At 41.4% G+C, this 19,023-nt stretch overlaps 1 long non-coding RNA gene across 2 annotated transcripts; it reads left to right on the top strand.

The window, feature by feature from the left end:
* The first annotated feature begins 1,172 nt into the window (after positions 1-1,172).
* Positions 1,173-15,071, top strand: LOC142492772 (uncharacterized). 2 transcript variants are annotated; one of them, XR_012800895.1, is made up of 4 exons: positions 1,173-1,259; positions 7,946-8,012; positions 10,755-10,880; positions 12,095-15,071. It is a non-coding gene; the product is annotated as an uncharacterized LOC142492772 (long non-coding RNA). The 2 variants fall into 2 exon arrangements; XR_012800896.1 differs by lacking the exon at positions 1,173-1,259 and adding an exon at positions 5,517-5,645.
* Positions 15,072-19,023: the final 3,952 nt, after the last annotated feature.

Raw genomic sequence — 19,023 nt, 5'->3', positions numbered from 1 at the left:
AGCAGCCCTGGAACATACAATAAATTCAACTTTTGTTAGGTTCTGGTTTGGAATAAATGGTGTCGCATTGCATTCTGCATATCACATCTCTTGGCCATAACAAACAGCAGTGTATATCGGCATATCAACACAGCTCACACGTTACCCTTTAGTTGCCAGTTGGTCACAGGTTATTGTTTGAGGCATGCTAAAAGTAAATACCCAAGCAACCAGAGGAGCCAAATACAAATTGATCTATTATCATTTTACCCATACCTTTATTTTTAAATATGTACAGTATCTGTATTGTACACTTAAAGTAAAAAAAAAAAAGTTCACCTCAGAAAGGGTTAAATGATTAAGGGCCATGATGGATTGGAATAATTGCTTCAGCTTGTACTAGACAAGCAAGTTGTAGATTGTAGGGTTGAAGGAGCAACTCCGTGAGAAATGACACAGACTGAAAACAATGACAGTGACTTTCAAGCATGGGAGCCCAGTGTCATCACCTTATGACCTTGGGCAAGTCATTTTATGCTTGGTGCCTGAGGTACAGTGAGATAGACTGTAAACTTGTTGGGGCAGGGACTGCGCCTGTAAAATTCTATGTATGTTGCTCTGTACCACGTGCTACAGTATGTTGTCATCATAAACTGCTTTGAACACCGTTGGGAGAAAAGTGCTATATGAGATAATGTTGTTGGCAGATTACATTAGATGTGTGTAAAAATGCATCATAATTCTTCCCCCAAAATTAGCTGCTCATTACCAGTAGCTAAAGAAAAAACATAAATGTAGCATTCAAATATTGCATCTAGTTTGTGATACCAGTATCCTCTTTGTTGCAAAGACCTAGAGCAGCACATTACAGTGCCAAGTGTATAAGGCGTTATGAGAATAGGCCAACATTTGCTCTATGAAAAGAGCAGTGGTTCGTTTGATTTGCAGGACACAGCTATTTGTAAGTTGAGCAGATCTTTAGGTAACAAACGATTATGGAACTTATAAAAAATAAATACTGTCCCTTAGAAAGAGTTGATCTCATTTCCGTGTGCAAATGTATTTTGCTGTCTCATATCTTTCATACACATGTGCCAACTGATATAAGAAACGGTAACAGACATACCACACCCCTTAAGCAAAGAAAGGTCACATGATCTGCTCCCGTCAAGAGCACTTTAAAGAAAGTGATAAGATATATCTCACATTTAACTTGGCCTCTGGACGATGTTTGTGGAAAGTTCTCCAGAGATGACGTCAGTTGTTGTCACAGCTGCTTAGTAAGTTTGTTAGACCAAGCCTGTTCTACTCATACACATTTAATATACAGATAAAGTCAAAACAAATACAGACTGCTGTGCTTGCTAGAATATGTGTGGCTAGTTGGTAAATATTATTAGTATTATATGAAAAGGTGATTCATATTATGTAGCTCAAATTTTTCAACCTTGTCAGTTTTGTATTTTGTTCTGAATGAAGATATTTTTCTTGTGAAATACCAAACATTACAAGTGCAATTCCACTCTTAGCTTTCTTTTTAATGATACGCAGCCTGAAATGTGTACTTTGCTAGTTTAGATAGAAAAAGAAGAGTTATGGCATAATGTTTTTGCTGCCTATGAATTCAGTGGATGTGCAGCAAGCTAATGTTTACACTATACTAAGGGATGCTATACCATACAACACCACTTGGAAGACAAATCTGGACCATTGTATTGTATTGTATTGTATGTCTTTATTTATATAGCGCCATTAATGTACATAGCGCTTCACAGTAGTAATACATGTGGTAATCAAATAAATAACAGATAATATAAATAACAGATCATGGGAATAAGTGCTTTAGACATAAACGTAACATTAAGGAAGAGGAGTCCCTGCCCCGAGGAGCTTACAGTCTAATTGGTAGGTAGGGAGAACGTACAGAGACAGTAGGAGGGAGTTCTGGTAAGTGCGTCTGCAGGGGGCCAAGCTTTATGTATCATGTGTTCAGAATATTCACAGTGCTATTCATATGCTTCTTTAAGCAAGTGTGTCTTAAGGTGGGTCTTTAAGGTGGATAGAGAGGGTGCTAGTCGGGTACTGAGGGGAAGGGCATTCCAGAGGTGTGGGGCAGTCACTGAAAAAGGTTTAAGGCGGGAGAGGGCTTTAGATACAAAGGGGGTAGAAAGAAGGCATAGGGCCATGTTTAGGCTATAGGCGTTATTAACGATGGGCCTCTCATTAATAGGAGTTACATTATATATAACGTAATGTATCTTCAACAGAAATAGTATGAACACCCTCATAAAGTGATCTAATACTGACAGGGTTGAAGACAGTATCGCCTTGGTTTTCTTTAGCCATACACTTTTTACATTAGTATGTAAATTTATGTGGAAATTAAGACAGTGTTGCTTTGAAATCAGTGGTTATTTCAAAATGAATATCAATGAAAGTCTATGCTGAAGCATAAAATGTTCAAGTTTACACTTCTAGGTTGTTATTAATGAGGAAGCTACAGCACACATTGCAAAGCTGAAGATTTTAGTAGACATTTGTGAAGATGTTAAATCCTAGAAACATGGAAAATGACATTGACATCTATGCCAAACTTGTTGAATAAATGCATGCTTGTCTTGTGCTAGCTGAGAGCAAATACAGTTTGGAAACTTGTCAAAAGGCACTTTTTAATTGAATCTAATTCAAGATCTACTAAATTGAATTTAACTGAATTTTCAGAAGGTTACTTCTGGAAGGACATCAGATATATTTTTTACAACATCATAACGTCAGAGTGTTGATTAAATATGGTATAAATTAATCTTTTCACTAACAGAAGGACCCGCGGGCCCCTAAGACATATCAATATAGGTGAATAACATTGTCTAAAGATTTGCAATGCCTCCCTATTTAATGCTAGTGAAGATTCTTCTCTCTGAGCTGCAACAGTAATCACACAAGGTTGATGAAGAGCTAGACCTTTTAGTGCAAGATTAACCAGAAGTGTCGGTGATGCCAGTCAATTGGTGCTTGGTTACGCCTTCTTGATGAATGGCATGGTTAAACCAACTTACCTTTAAATGATGCAAAGCTGCCTAGTCTTCATGGTGAGGCGGCATAAACAGGTGACCTGAACAGACACTGCAAATTGTCAAGAGGCAACAATGTGCAGGAGAATTTTGGAGGTCAGTAGCTTGGTCCTGAATTTCACGCAAGCTGTCTCCAAGCCTTTAGTGACCATGGTTGTCACATATTTCATATGTACTAGCTGAACATTTACTTGAAGTGGAAACCGCCCCCTCCCCCCACACGTTTTTCATATTTCTTTTATCGACCTATTTATGTTACAACATTGGAACCAGAGGGAACCACAACATTTTCAAAATTTTCACCCCCATTTCTCAAGATACTTCCCAGTGAAGTTACTGGGTTTAAATCTGTAGAGCTTACAATCTAATTTTGGTGCATGAGGCACAGGGAGATAAAGTGACTCAAGGTCACAAGGATCTGACACCTGGATTCGAGCCAGACTCGCGTGCAGCAACATCTGTGTCATTGTTTTTAGATAAGACGCACACAATCAAAACTCAGCCCCATAGTATTATATATCTATGTACTTAATTGTGTCAACTGGAGCGCTACTGAGAAACTGACATCAAATACACAGCCGTAAACGAAGGCTTGTTCTATAGTAGGTGTGGGCGCGTGTGTGCGCGTGCCTGTGCGAACGCGTGGGCACGTGACGCACACTTTTTGTGTGTACGGTCCGTGCGCTGCCGGGAGCGACAGGCTGGGATGGTACTGTGTGTGTTTGTGTCACTGGGTAACTGTATGTGTATGTGTGTGTGTATATGTGTGTGTATATGTACTGTATATGTGTGTGCGTGCATAAATTGTGTGAGTTAATAATTTATTAAATAATATTAAAAAAAAAAATAACCACATGTATGAATAAAAGTTATTTTTATTGTGCAATGTTTATAAATATATATATATACACACACACACACATACACACATACATACATACACACAAACACACACATAAATTACAGCTTGGGTGACCATTCGTCCAGGTTTTGCTGGGACAGTCCCAGTTTTTGCTGGACTGTCCCGGTTGCAAAGTCCGTCCCGGGGGGGGGGGGGGGGGGCTGGGCTTTAGAGACTAGAAGCAGGGGATTGGTTGGAGGTCAGAGGATCTCGGGGGCGGGGCTTTCTACTGGGGCCGGATGGAGTGAGCTGCTTCTCTGTGAGCTGCTTCTTTGTGTGTGTGTGTCCTGTCTGTCTGTGTGTTTGTGTGTTCTGTCTGTCTGCCTGTGTGTGTGTGTGTGTGTGTGTCATGTCTGTCTGTGTGTGTGTGCTATCTGTCTGTGTGTGTCCTGTCTGTCTGTGTGTGTGTCATAGGAGGAGAGGAGGGAGAGGTATGAGGGGGGGGGGGGGAGATATGAGGAGCTGAGGGGAAGGTATGAGGAGGGGGAGATATGAGGAGCCGAGGGGAAGGTATGGGGAGAGATGGGGCAGGTATGGGGAGGGATGAGGAGGGATGGGGAAGGTATGAGGAGGGGAGGGGAAGATATGAGGAGGGGAGGGGAAGGTATGAGGGGGGGGAGATATGAGGGGGGAGAGGGTAGGTATGAGGAAATGAAAAATAGGGAAAGAAATCCCCAGTACCGTGCTCAGCTATGTGGTATTCCTTTTAGAGGTAGGTATATATTATATATCATAAGAAATAGCAAATTGTAGAAGCCGTCTTCTCAGACATAAGTGCCGTGTGTTCCATAGAGTTAACCCCTTCCTCTCTGAAACGGGCGGGACCTGTGTCTACCGGTAAGATCAGTGAAAAATATCTGATTACCTAAGAACAGTTTAATGTCCCCCTAGGAAGTGTATGGGTACAAGGAACATAAGCCCCAGAGCGCAGGTGAGCGGACTGGGGTACTCACGGTTAGAAGATATCAGCTATTCCTTTGGCGTGCATCACGCTGGTAGTAGACAAATAGAAAAATCCTGCGAGAGGTGAGCGGAGCACAGCAGAGCAAATGCAGGGGCTATACACCAAGGTAAATAAAAGTCCTTTATTGCATGATCGACATCATGGTAGTGGGTAAGTAAAAATCTCTATTTGCTCTGCTGTGCTCCGCTCACCTCTCGCAGGATTTTTCTATAGGTATGAGGAAAGGATGGGGAGGGAGAGGTATGAGGAGAGGAAGGTATGAGGAGAGGAGGGGAGGTATATGGAGAGTTGGGGGAGGTATGAGGGGAGGAGAAGAATGGGAGGTATAAGGAGAGGGGAAGTATGAGGGGGCAGGTATGAGGAGAGGAGGGGGAAGTATGAGGAAGGGAGGGGCAGTGTGTGTGTCACTGTGTGTGTGTGTGTGTCACTGTGTGTGCACGTATATTGTGGAGGGAGGTTGAGTGTGGGGAGGGGAGAAAAATACGTGGGGGTGTAAGAGAGAAGGGGGAAGGAATGGGTGACTGGGGAGTGTGAGGTGGGGTGAGAGTGAGGAGGTGTGTGAGAAGGGGGGGTTCTCGCAAGGCAGCCGAAACGTGGGTAGGAGGCCCCGGTGAAAACGTTCTTCCTGGGCCCCGGGAAAGCTGTCTGCGGCCCTGCAGGGCAGTGATGTCACTGACTGCCACGAGGAGAGCAAGAGACCCTATTTTGCAAAGTGTAATATACACACAAGGTCAGGAATGTCACATTTTTAAAAGTCTTTATTTTAATTCATGCCTAAATTTTTTTATTTCATTTTAATTTATGTCAATCAATTATTTATTTAATTTTAATTTGTTAATTATTTTAATTTTAATTAATGTCTTCATTATTTATATACACACAAACACACACTACAAGGCCCACCTCCTATACACACAGACACACACTGCAGCCCCCACCAACGGGATACATTATGGTGCCGAGGCAGCACGTGATGCCACATTGTCATGGGAAAATGTCACCGCCTGACGTCAGTGTCTCGTTGTCATGGCAACGGGGTGCGTCACGTGATGTAATTTGTTTTATAAATAATTTTTTATTGTGTCCCGGTTGTTCATTTTGAAAATCTGGTCACCCTAATTACAGCGGCGGTAGTGGCGCGAAAATGTACTTTTCCCTGTCTTCTCTCCGATCGCCCCCGGTTCCACGCTCACTGCCGTGCACGCGCACGGCCCTATTATAGAAAGGCTGACTAACCACACTTAATTATAAGTGCCGCAGGCACGCACGACGCAGCGAGCGCGCCCACTATATTACATGCCTAAGACACCCCAATGCTCATCCAATATGGCCAATTATTTTATTCATTTCTATTTCTTTTTCTTCTCAAAAGTATGGGTCAAATAGTTCAATCTTTTGTCCAAAACATGTAAAGCTGCAACCATGTCAAGATAGACCATTTCAGCAGGTTCTATACTACCAATTTATACGGTGTCCTTTGTAGTTCCTCCACTGCTTTGAGAGAGGAGGGAACAAAACAATGATATAGTCAATAGCATGGAATGCGTGACACGCATGCAGTGCCTAAGGGGTTAACATTTAGAAGCACTGTGTGTGAGCTTACATTGCAGTGCATTTAAAACTGTTTAAAAAACACACCAGAGGTGCCCTGAAAAATAGTGAAAAAAATCTTTAAAAAAAAAGGGGCAATAAAAAGTATTTAGACCAAGTTTATTACTGCAGCAAAGGTTATTACTTCCTGAGGGAAGACATCTCTCAATGACAACTATAATTATATGTGTGTACTGACTGTACTAGGACCTGCTGATTGAATAGGGGTGGGACGGGTGAGATTACATTTTGAGGAGGGGCTACTGTCCCACAGCATTACATATTTAATCAGCAGGTCCAAGTACACACAGGTAATTGTAGTCGGCACTGAGAGATTTCTTCTCCTGGGAGAAAGATGGTGATAACCTTTGCTGCAGCAATATGCTTGGGAAGTATACATATTTATTCTTACACTTTTATTTTTTAGGTCCGTTTTCACTATTTTTTAGGGAACTTCTGTTTTTTAACCAGTTTTAAATGCACTGTACTGCACCGACACACTTTATTCGAGCAAATACCCAGTATGTACCTGGCAGATACCTGGAATGCGCCGCTCCTCACCTCTGACAAGCCCCGTTGCATTTGCCTTCCCAGCCTGGGTTCATGCCTGGCTGACGGGCGGCTGATCTGTTAAATGATAATGATTAGGATTTAATAGGCTGCAATGCTTCGCGTGTCTACCAGATGGCATAAATTCATGAATTGTAATGCAGTATATATATATATACTGTGCAGTATTGCAGCCAGAGGGAATAAAATGCTTCAATCCCTGCCTGGAAAATAACTCAATGCACTCGGGCAGAAAACAGTCACAAACCTCAATACACCCGGGTATACCCGAATTCGTGGGACTAGCCGAGCTCGAATAAAGTGTGTCGCCAGTGTAGCTCACACATATAGCTCACACATACAGGACATATATTGGTTCCAAATAACCTCTTTAGGTCACGCTTCCAAGGCTATTGACTATATAATTTTTTTGTTTCCTCTTTTCTCTTTGCAGTAGAGGAAATAGGACGGACACAGTATAAAACTGCTAGTGTAGGTACCTGCTTAAAGCGTTTACTTTGATGTGGTTACAGGCTTAACATGTTTTGGCCAAAAGATTGAACTAAATGACCCAAACTTTAAGAAATTAATCAAATCATTTGCCATATTAATTGATCATTGGGGCTTCTTTGTTTACTCATTTTTTTCCGAGTCGGTGTATTTACTCACTGAGCCACTCCTTCTGCCTTCGTTATTGTTTGATTTGTAGGCCCTGTAATTAGAAAATGATGTCCCTAACCTATGGAGTCAGATGCAATGAGTTAAATCACCTTTAAATTAATGTGTTTTCATTGAAAGCCCCTGGATATCGTCTATATGGCCACTTGACTCTCTTCAAGCTATCCATATACTTAAAAAAGTTACTACCTTTGTTAATGTTTTATTTTTCAGAGAGTAACTCAACCTCCGGACTAGCTTTGTCCCACACACTCTGCTGTTTGAGAAACCCTTGTGGAAGGTTTGTGAAAGTTGGGTAATTACCAAACTTCCTTGAATGTTCTCTATAAACTAAAAAAAAAACACCAGCAAGTTTGGCAATATGTTTTGTAAATGGGCAATTTTATGGGAAAAAAAAAAATGTGAAGGCATTTGCAAAGTAAACCTGGGCACGTATGCACGAAAAAATACTATTGTTATTATTATTATCATTTTTACATTGACAGTTTCTCTTCAACATCCCTTGATACCCACTCACGGCATCTCAGTTCAGTTTCCAAATCCGTCCACTGACATTCTCTTCTAGCCCTGAACTCACTAGTTAGCAGCCACATCTTCATGTATGAAATGATTTACACATACTGTTGCGGCAGACTTTATTCTAACAAATCACCGTTTTGTCCCTGGCTGGTGGGTGAAAGGGGTATTTGGCCCTTGGTGTGAGTTTAGGACTTGCGGGGGGGTTGCGGGTGCACTTAACCCCTTCACGGCCGTAGCAGTTAATACCGCTACAGTCATGAAGGTGCCTGTATCTCGGGAAGCAGGGGGTCCCCAGACCTAAAACCAAAGCGGTTCAGCTCCGGAGACCCCCTGCACATCTACAAGATGAATAAAAATGTATTTTAAATTTATTTATTTATATTCATGTATTTATTTATTTAGATTTATTTATTAATTGTGCTGCTGCTGTGTGTGATTTTTTTTATTGTGGGTAGCAGGGGTGGGTGAAGGGGGTCTCATATTACTCGACCTCTCTGCAGCATTTGACACCGTGGACCACCCTCTTCTCCTTCACATTCTCAATACTCTTGGTATTCGGAACAAAGCTCTATCCTGGATCTCATCCTACCTCTCCCATCGTACTTTCAGTGTCTCTTCTGCTAACACCTCCTCCTCCTCTATTGATCTCTCTGTGGGGGTACCCCAGGGCTCTGTCCTGGGACCTCTTCTCTTTTCTCTGTACACACTCTCTCTAGGTGACCTAATAACATCTTTTGGGTTTAATGATCACCTCTATGCTGACGACACACAAATATACTTTTCAACACCTGACCTTACACCTGCTGTACAAACCAAAGTTTCTGAATGTCTCTCTGCTATATCTTCCTGGATGGCCCTCTGTCGCCTTAAACTCAACATGGCTAAAACAGAGCTCCTCATACTTCCTCCCAAACCTGGCCCTACTACCTCCTTCCACATTACTGTTGGAACTACGATCATACACCCAGTAGCCCAAGCACGCTGCCTAGGGGTCACACTCGACTCCTCTCTCACATTCGCCCCTCACATTCAAAACATTTCTAAAACCTGTCGCTTTTTCCTCCCCAATATAACAAAGATACGCCCTTTCCTCTGTTGTTCGACTGCTAAAACTCTGACTCAGGCCCTCATTTTCTCCCGTCTTGATTACTGTAACCTCCTGCTGTCTGGCCTTCCTGCCTCTCACCTATCTCCCCTACAATCTACCCTAAATGCTGCTGCCAGAATCACTCTACTCTTTCCTAGATCTGTCTCAGCATCTCCCCTCATGAAATCCCTCTCCTGGCTTCCTATCAAATCCCGCATCTCACACTCCATTCTTCTCCTCACTTTTAAAGCTTTACACTCTTCTGCCCCTCCTTACATCTCAGCCCTAATTTCTCGTTATGCATCATCCAGACTCTTGCGTTCTTCTCAAGGATGTCTTCTTTCTACCCCCTTTGTATCTAAAGCCCTCTCCCGCCTTAAACCTTTTTCACTGACTGCCCCACACCTCTGGAATGCCCTTCCCCTCAGTACCCGACTAGCACCCTCTCTATCCACCTTTAAGACCCACCTTAAGACACACTTGCTTAAAGAAGCATATGAATAGCACTGTGGATATTCTGAACACATGATACATAAAGCTTGGCCCCCTGCAGACGCACTTACCAGAACTCCCTCCTACTGTCTCTGTACATTCTCCCTACCTACCAATTAGACTGTAAGCTCCTCAGGCAGGGACACCTCTTCCTTAATATTACTTTTATGTCTAAAGCACTTATTCCCATGATCTGTTATTTATATTATCTGTTATTTATTTGATTACCACATGTATTACTACTGTGAAGCGCTATGTACATTAATGGCGCTATATAAATAAAGACATACAATACAATACAATACATACAGGAAGAGAGGTACATTTCTAATAGGACATAAATATCTTGCGCTATGAGCCAGAGTAGATGACAATTCTACAATGAGAAGGTAAGAAATAGGGAAGAATTGGAATGCTAATATTTAACCAAAATCTGTTACCAACACTATGGCATATTTGTATCATTGCTTGTTCACAGAGACCATTAAAAAAAAGCAAACAGCAGATGACCGGATCTGTATAATGCTTCTTCTGTTTGACTGATGTGTTCATACATGGCCTTTACTATATTTATTTTTGCTAAAGTGAGAAAAACATTTTCTTAAGCAAGTGCTAGCATTTGTGAATTCTTGCAAATATGACACTTCATTGAAATTTGCAAGAAGCATACTGTAGGTAGGGGAAAGATTAGACAAGGACATAGATTAGAACTATTGAGCAATACACACCAATCTTTATGAGAATTCAATGCTGGGTGAACTACAGCAGTAAAAAAAAAAAAAAAACTCCCGATCACATTTATTTTAATCCTGCTTTCTTACTTTATGTGACATGTTCATACGATTCAGTGTAAGTTCATGTGACTCACTGGTCTGCCGTTGTAGTCGTTGGCTTGCTGTTGACATAAATATTTGTTTTCACCAGGTTACAAGGGACCATGATAGGGTGAGATATTATGTATTCTCTCTGATTCCATAAGTTGCTGGATGTATTGCGAAAGCTAAACAAAACACGTAGCTTGAAGTTAAACAGCAGTCGGCGATGATGGATGTAAGTACAAAGCAGTGCAGTGTGTATTGGATTTCAAGATGTAATTAAGGTTCCTTTTTTAGTATTTCGCAGTTCCCTATTTAACAATTAATAACCACATGGTTTAAATAACTCGTAGTTTAAGTAACACAACAAGTTTCTTATAAAAATCATAATTACTTTATTGTACTAAACCATATAGGAAACCATATAGAACTACAAATTATTAAATAACTAGATAACTTGGATTAATTTGTCACATTTCTGTCATATGGCCATATTTATAAAGCAGTGTTATTACAAAAGATTCCTTTCATCCATTCAAATGAATAAGTTATACAGTAAGTTATCTTCTAGCACTTGTAGGGATGTTATTAAGCACTTAGTAAACATGTGCCAGAGTGCCCTGGTCTCCTTTGGAATATCTGAGGTATAGGGAGAGGCGTGTCCAGAAAACCACATGATATGCCCACCCAGCCACACCACAACATGACTTCCCGGCCATGAGGAAGTGCGTTCCACACAACCAATGAAGGAGAATGCTGCTCCCCCCCCCGGCATCTGTTAAACCCAAAGAGATCAGGGCACTGCAAGCCTGCATCATTTTAGCTATCTATCTTGGTGGTACAATACAATGGCCTATGTGCTACGACAGACAGTCATGGTCAGAAGATGTTCTCACGTTTTCAGTGGCTGGAAGTCTATTTTAAAAAATATATAAACCTAGAGCTATTTCTGAAGGAAATCTGTCAAAAGCTTTGCCACAACTTTTTAAAGTTCTGGAAACACCTTCTGTACAAAAGTAATGAACGCTGTCATCAATTTTTTTTTCATTTTCTAGAATATTTGAACTTTTTTCATTTTACTACTACACTTTTTTCTACAAATGTCATATTTTTGTTTCCTTTTTCATCTTGAAGTCACACTTCAGTGTGAAAAATGCCCCATCTTAAACAAAACCTACAGTATTTTATGAGTTTCTAAAACCTGCTTAAGAACTCATCCCTTATTTTTGATTGTTACATCATTGGTTCTTATGTTAGGAATTATCCCCCCTGTACTCTCAAACAAAAGCAGTTCAGTGTATGTGTTTAATATTATTTCATATTTGTTTATGTGCTTTTCACTGTTATGCATTTGGGTTAATATAGCTAAATTGGACCGCACCTTAACACTTTCCGTGTATGTTAAGCTGCATTCCCCGTATTGTAATTATTATTATTTTGTTTTCACAGGATTGGAACGGGGTGGTCCCGTAGAGCTGAACAGCACTCCGTGAACCCTCAGTTCCTGAGATATTTACATTTACATCAGTGATCCTGTTGCCTTTTAGGAAATCAATTTGGCCACCATCAAAGCCTTAGGCCTTGCCACCGCTGCCTACTGCAGCGCCTGCTGTGGCGGACGCTGCACGGACGAGAGCCCTCCCCTCAATGGCGCCGGGCCCGCTGCGAGGGGGGGGCCACAGCGCTGGGGCGAGAGTTGCTCCTGCTCTCAATAGAATTGAGAGCAGGACTCGCGACGAGCGATAAGGCACGCCCCCCGGCGGTTCAGCCAATGAGGGCGAACCTGCCGGGTGACGTCATGGCCGCACCCCCGTCACACCCCCGGTCTCTCTTCCTGCAGTGAGCTGCAGACCGGGGAATCGGCTGCACGCGCCGCCAATCTCGCTGGCGCGCGTTGCAGCGGAGTTGCCGGGACCTTAGCCTTACACTCACAGGCCAGCAGGAAGTCCCAATGTCCGCAGAGCATGAGATTGCAGCTTCCTATTTAACAAGCCAAGATTTTACTTTCATTTTACTGGTACATTAAAATGTAAAATATCTTTATCTATCGGAGGGTCCCCAGATCGATTGATAGCGGTATTCAGCCCCCCAGTTCTGAGTCCTGCAGGAAAGGCACAGATGCTCACAATAAATCCAATGATAATAATAAAAAAGAGCTTTAATTAAGGGCCTCATGCAGAGAGCAGCGCTATTTAGAATTGGAGAGGGGGAAAATTTTTAGCATTTTTGGAGAGTTTTTTTCTCCATATGCAGAAAGGGCAGAAAACTGCATTTACAAGCCTTTCTGCATATGGAGAGTTTCAACCAGCGCTATAAGCGCTGTTGAAACTAGTGGGGAAAAAAATCGCGTTTTTTTTTTTCCTCTCCACCGGCCGCGGAGCGCCAGCTGCTTGGTGGAGAGGAAAAATGTTGAAAATCGCGCCATTTTTTTGGCGCGAACAGCCACTAGATGGCGATCGCGGCTCTCTGCATACGGCAGAAAAAAAAACTGGAGAGATTAGAAACTCTCCAGCCGCGCGGCGAATTTCAAAAAAAAAAAAAAAAAAATGGCGCTTTTTTTTAAACTTGCTTTTTCCGGCGGTTTAAAGCTCCATTTTCGCCGGCAAATGGCGAGATTCCTTTTTGCGCTGCTCTCTGCATGAGGCCCTTGATGTGGTATCCTTGTAATCAGTAAAGTCCATTACCAGCATTCAGGGTGAGACTGATACAATGTGTACTTCTTTAGCATCTGTGTCAAATGTAAGACACATTTGATCAATTTTAATACATTTGACATTGGACACTGAGATACACAGAGTTTATGCAAGTTGGTGCTTTGAAACATAAAAACTGTAAAAAAATTAGCATTTATATAAACTAAAATTGATTAACTATTATCATAGGTGCTCAATCACCTATTTCCCCATTGCTCCATAAAATCACTCACTGTAACTGTTGCATATTCAATGTATAATGCAACGTGTTTCTTCACATAACCTCACAATGGGGGCAGATTCAATGAGCACAGAAGGCATTTACACATTAACTGCCCTTGACCTGAATGGCAGATAATGCGCAGTTGAGGTGTCACATTTGTGTGAATCTCTCCCTATCTTGAAGACTCTGATATATTTAACTTACTGTAGTTTGCTTCCTGCAATTCACCAAATGTGTGAAAAAGCTTATTATATTTGACACATATGCTTAAATCTAATTACAGATGTAGCACTACATTTCCCAGATAACACAACATCCCCATTATAATACAGACAGGGCAGTAGACAGATTTCCCGGGGCCCATGACTACAGTTACATCTGGGCCCCCTCCCCCGCCATATCCCACCATAATGCAGCAGAGGGAACATTGAAGCCTGCTACCAGGCATATTTATCCACAGGATCGCCGGTGGGGGAGGGGGCAGTCAGTATTGCTGTACTGGGACTAGTGGGCTTATAAGGCCGGCCTCCATACAATCAGTTTCCTGATTCCCCGCGCAGTTTGAAGAGCATTCAGTGGGCAATGCCTCACCAGGAACTGAGGAGAGCAGCGTAGTATTGGAACATGACGCGGAGTCAGAAACTAAAAAAGGTGAGAGGGCAAGGCTAAATCAGGGGAGAAAAGACAGAAACCAAAGGAGGAGGCAATAATAAAAGGAAGAAAGAAAAAGCAATGATTGAGGGAAAATGTTGAGCAGAAAAGAACAGAAGAAGAGAAATACATTTGAGGGGAAACGAATGAGTCTTGAGGGGAGAGAACAGAGAAAAGACATCAGGGGAACAGAGTTTGTGAGAAAGATGTGAAGGGGAAGGAAAAGCGAGATGGAAAAGAATCATGAGGGCTAAACAGAGGAGGACATGAGGGAAAATACTAGAAGCATTAAGACGGGGAGATGAAAAAAAACATTTGAGGATTAAGGAAAGAGAATGACTGGGTAAAGCTGAGAGACTGAGACATAAGGGCGAAAGAAATACATGTGTGAGAAAAGAGATGGGGGGGTAAATTGAGGCGTCAGGAGGAAGGTAAGAAGAGAGAGAGATGAGGAACTTAGAGATAGACATGAGGGGAAAACAGAAAGAAAAGAGTGATATGAAGGTGTAAGAGAGAGACTAGGGGGAAGAGGAGAGAGAAAGACGCTGGGGAAGAGGATAGACAGGGAAATTAAAGCGAATGGGAAAAGGAGAGAGAGAGACATAAATAGGGGAAAGAAAAGAGAGGAAGACTTGGGAGGAAAGAGATGGATGAGGGTTAAAAGAGATTAAGAAACAGAGGAAGGAGAGAAGTTAGACATTGAGAAACACATTAGGGGGAATGAAAATAGTGAAATACGTGAGAGGGGGTGACGAGAGAAGGACAAGGGAAAAAGATGGGAAAGACATGAAGGGTGTGAGAGAAAAGATGCTAGAGGAAAACAAGGAGAAAGGCCTGAACGAACAGTAAGAGAGAGACATTAGGGGGTGGGCGGGGGATGGGGGGAGGGGGTGGGGACAGAGAGACATGCCAAAGTAGATATGTTATAAAATTCGTTTTTGTGTGGGCCCTGTTATTCAAATATGTCTTAGGCCCCCCAAAAATCTGTTGGCAAAATAAGTGCAATTCTGGGGCAAGAACATTGTTCCAGGTGTATCAAAGAAAAAAAATCCTATTTCTTTTAATTGGATATATTCCGTTGATACATAAGGTAGCATTTTTTAACCCCAGAATTGCACCACATTTGCCTTGATATATATGCCCTGTTAGAGTTGTGTGCAGAGGTATGCAAAATGGAAACCGATTAGGGTGAAATTATAACTTGGCTTTGTTGAGCCTGTTCCTTTATCCAGGCAAAACATACAAAACCAACAAAGTAACAAACCCCTATCCCTTTGTAAGGGCTAACTTACTTCCCCAGACTCTATCTGCAGGACTGGAGGGATATTCCCATTAGCAGCTTATCACCCCAAAGTCTCAGGAGGTACCTTAAGCAGGTGGCCCTCCATGTCAGACTCCATTGCAGCAGCATGGAAAAAAAATTAACCCACTCTGTAGAAAAAAGATTAAATGAAGTAATGCATGTGGAAAAGCTAACAGCTCATCTGAGACAAACCACGGAAGAGTTTTATAGGACATGGTCTAGAATTAAAAAAAAAAAAAAATTTAAATACAAAAATCATTAAGGATTAGATTAAAGACCTTTGCGATTTAATGGAAACAGAGGTCCAGACCAGCAGACACTGACCTACCGGGGGATGTTCTGGATGGAGAGGTCAGGGCATATTACCCTGCTGCCTTCCCTCAATCCCCCTTCTTTAACCTCATACCCCTCCCCATCATCCTCTCTCTCACCCCCTTCTCCCCCCTCAATACCTTTCTCCCCTTCCCTCTCCCCCTCCCACTCTCATTTCAACCCTGCTTCTTCCTTCCTTCCTTCTCTGTCTCCCTTATACCTCTATCAGAGATTAACACTCCTGAATACCACTAATACACAGGAAAGTGATGAGCAGCATTAGAGCCCGCCCAAACTGCTCAGAAATATAAAGAAAAGATCATTGTTAGCTATCAAAAGCACCCGCTTTCAAATGAAGAACTCTCTCCACAATCTAATTATCTCTCCCTTCTGCTCTCTGTGAAAGAGGGGTATGCTGTAAAATATATGTCAGAATGCCTCATCATTGCTGTAATAATCTGTGTTTCTCTGTGTTGAAAATTAATAAAGATGGAAACAAACAAAAATTGTGTCTTCTGCATGTCAAGTCGAGTTGTAAAATTAACATTATGTATGTTCAAATTCTAGGGACAGGTTGAGAAACTGGGGTGGGAAATTTCTGCTCTGTACATACAAAATTGCCATTTTTGGCTGACAGTTTTATGGACACTGACACATGAAAGAAACAATCACTTCAAAAAGAACAATAAAAATGAAAGACGTGTGTTTATAAAATATGTTTTTAAAGTACGTTTAGATCAAGCATTGATGGAAAGGTAATGCCACCTTATTCACATTAGTTTTGGCGATGCTGTATCGTGCCGTTTTCGTTTCCTGAAAATGTTGGAAGCCAATATTTCCCTGATTGAGGGGTTGTCCATGTGGTGACACTGGGCCGATTCTGATCTATCAGGCTCTCTGGTTCAACAATGTTTTTTTTTAATCCCCAGCCTGTGTAAAAATAATAGTAACTCTGTGGAGCAGAACCTAACCTCTGAAGAATCTTTTTAATAGAACACGCTTTATAAACAATTAACGTACACCAGTAAATAACCACCAGACCCTGGAACAGCAGCTAAGTAATAGGCTTGAATAATTGAACCTGTGCACTTCACTTTAACCAGAAAAGCTGCAGTAAACATTTGATATAACATGACTGATTTCCTTCTACTGCTCTTCATCTTTCTCTTTGACCATTATCAACATCAATATTTTAGCACTTTTTCTCTTACACACTGCTTCACAATACAGCCTTTGCAGCTTCCTCTCTGCTACATAGTTACATAGGGTGGAAAAAAGACATACAGTATGCCCATCGAGTTCAACCTATGCTAAATTTAATATAAAGAGATACTCATCCTATGTTTGTCATTATATTGATCCAGAGTAAGGCAAACAAACCCTAGTGAAACATTATGGAGTCCTTTAATATTAAATGTAATAGTATGGATATTTATGAACTTAGCCTCTTAAGAACATTTGGGTGCATACAATCAGGCCAGGTGCTTTATTTATTAAAACCAGAGACATAACATAAAACACAGACAAAGCTCAGTTTTTAGCACATCTAGTGAGACTCATACACGGTACAGTGCCTAAATATATATGGATAAATATCTAATAAGTAAATGGTCTTTTAGTTTGACATTTTTGGCCAAAATTGTTGTAAGCCCCTGAGCCAACGCCAAGGCAGACCACATATCAGGGGTCCCTAACGCTAATATAAATTCTTAATAACCTGTTTAATAACAGGAAGAATGATTTATAGTAAATCTGTCAATATTAGCTGCAAAGTTCTGTCTGACTGAAGCTTTTATTAACCTGTACATTACCAGGAAAAGCACTCTGTATTAGAGATGTCACAGCCAAACTGCAAGCAGGCAAGTTCCCCTGAGTGGAAGATGCTATGGAGTGAGCCCATCACATCTCTAATACAGAGTGCTTTTCCTGGTAATGTACAGGTTAATAAAAGCTTCAGTCAGACAGAACTTTGCAGCTAATATTGACAGATTTACTATAAATCATTCTTCCTGTTATTAAACAGGTTATTAAGAATTTATATTAGCGTTAGGGACCCCTGATATGTGGTCTGCCTTGGCGTTGGCTCAGGGGCTTACAACAATTTTGGCCAAAAATGTCAAACTAAAAGACCATTTACTTATTAGATATTTATCCATATATATTTAGGCACTGTACCGTGTATGAGTCTCACTAGATGTGCTAAAAACTGAGCTTTGTCTGTGTTTTATGTTATGTCTCTGGTTTTAATGCATATTGCCATGCTCAGTAGCACTCCTCTGACACTCATATGCTTATATATATGTTGTGGGTATTTTGGGGGTTTAATAGGAGCTTGTTAGGTGTCCAGTATGTTTTACAATTCTTGTCCAGCTAGTCATGGCTGATTGGAGGTTGGCAACCTCCTACTTAATTTAAGCTCACCCCCTCCCACATTTAAATGGTTATGGGCTCACTCCATAGCATCTTCCACTCAGGGGAACTTGCCTGCTTGCAGTTTGGCTGTGACATCTCTAATACAGAGTGCTTTTCCTGGTAATGTACAGGTTAATAAAAGCTTCAGTCAGACAGAACTTTGCAGCTAATATTGACAGATTTACTATAAATCATTCTTCCTGTTATTAAACAGGTTATTAAGAATTTATATTAGCGTTAGGGACCCCTGATATGTGGTCTGCCTTGGCGTTGGCTCAGGGGCTTACAACAATTTTGGCCAAAAATGTCAAACTAAAAGACCATTTACTTATTAGATATTTATCCATATATATTTAGGCACTGTACCGTGTATGAGTCTCACTAGATGTGCTAAAAACTGAGCTTTGTCTGTGTTTTATGTTATGTCTCTGGTTTTAATGCATATTGCCATGCTCAGTAGCACTCCTCTGACACTCATATGCTTATATATATGTTGTGGGTATTTTGGGGGTTTAATAGGAGCTTGTTAGGTGTCCAGTATGTTTTACAATTCTTGTCCAGCTAGTCATGGCTGATTGGAGGTTGGCAACCTCCTACTTAATTTAAGCTCACCCCCTCCCACATTTAAATGGTTATGGGCTCACTCCATAGCATCTTCCACTCAGGGGAACTTGCCTGCTTGCAGTTTGGCGGTGACATCTCTAATACAGAGTGCTTTTCCTGGTAATGTACAGGTTAATAAAAGCTTCAGTCAGACAGAACTTTGCAGCTAATATTGACAGAT

This window comes from Ascaphus truei, chromosome 4 (assembly GCF_040206685.1).
Source record: "Ascaphus truei isolate aAscTru1 chromosome 4, aAscTru1.hap1, whole genome shotgun sequence".
Lineage (NCBI taxonomy): Eukaryota > Metazoa > Chordata > Amphibia > Anura > Ascaphidae > Ascaphus > Ascaphus truei.
The sequence above is the reverse complement of the archived record's forward strand: the minus strand, read 5'-3'. Positions and strand labels throughout refer to the sequence as shown.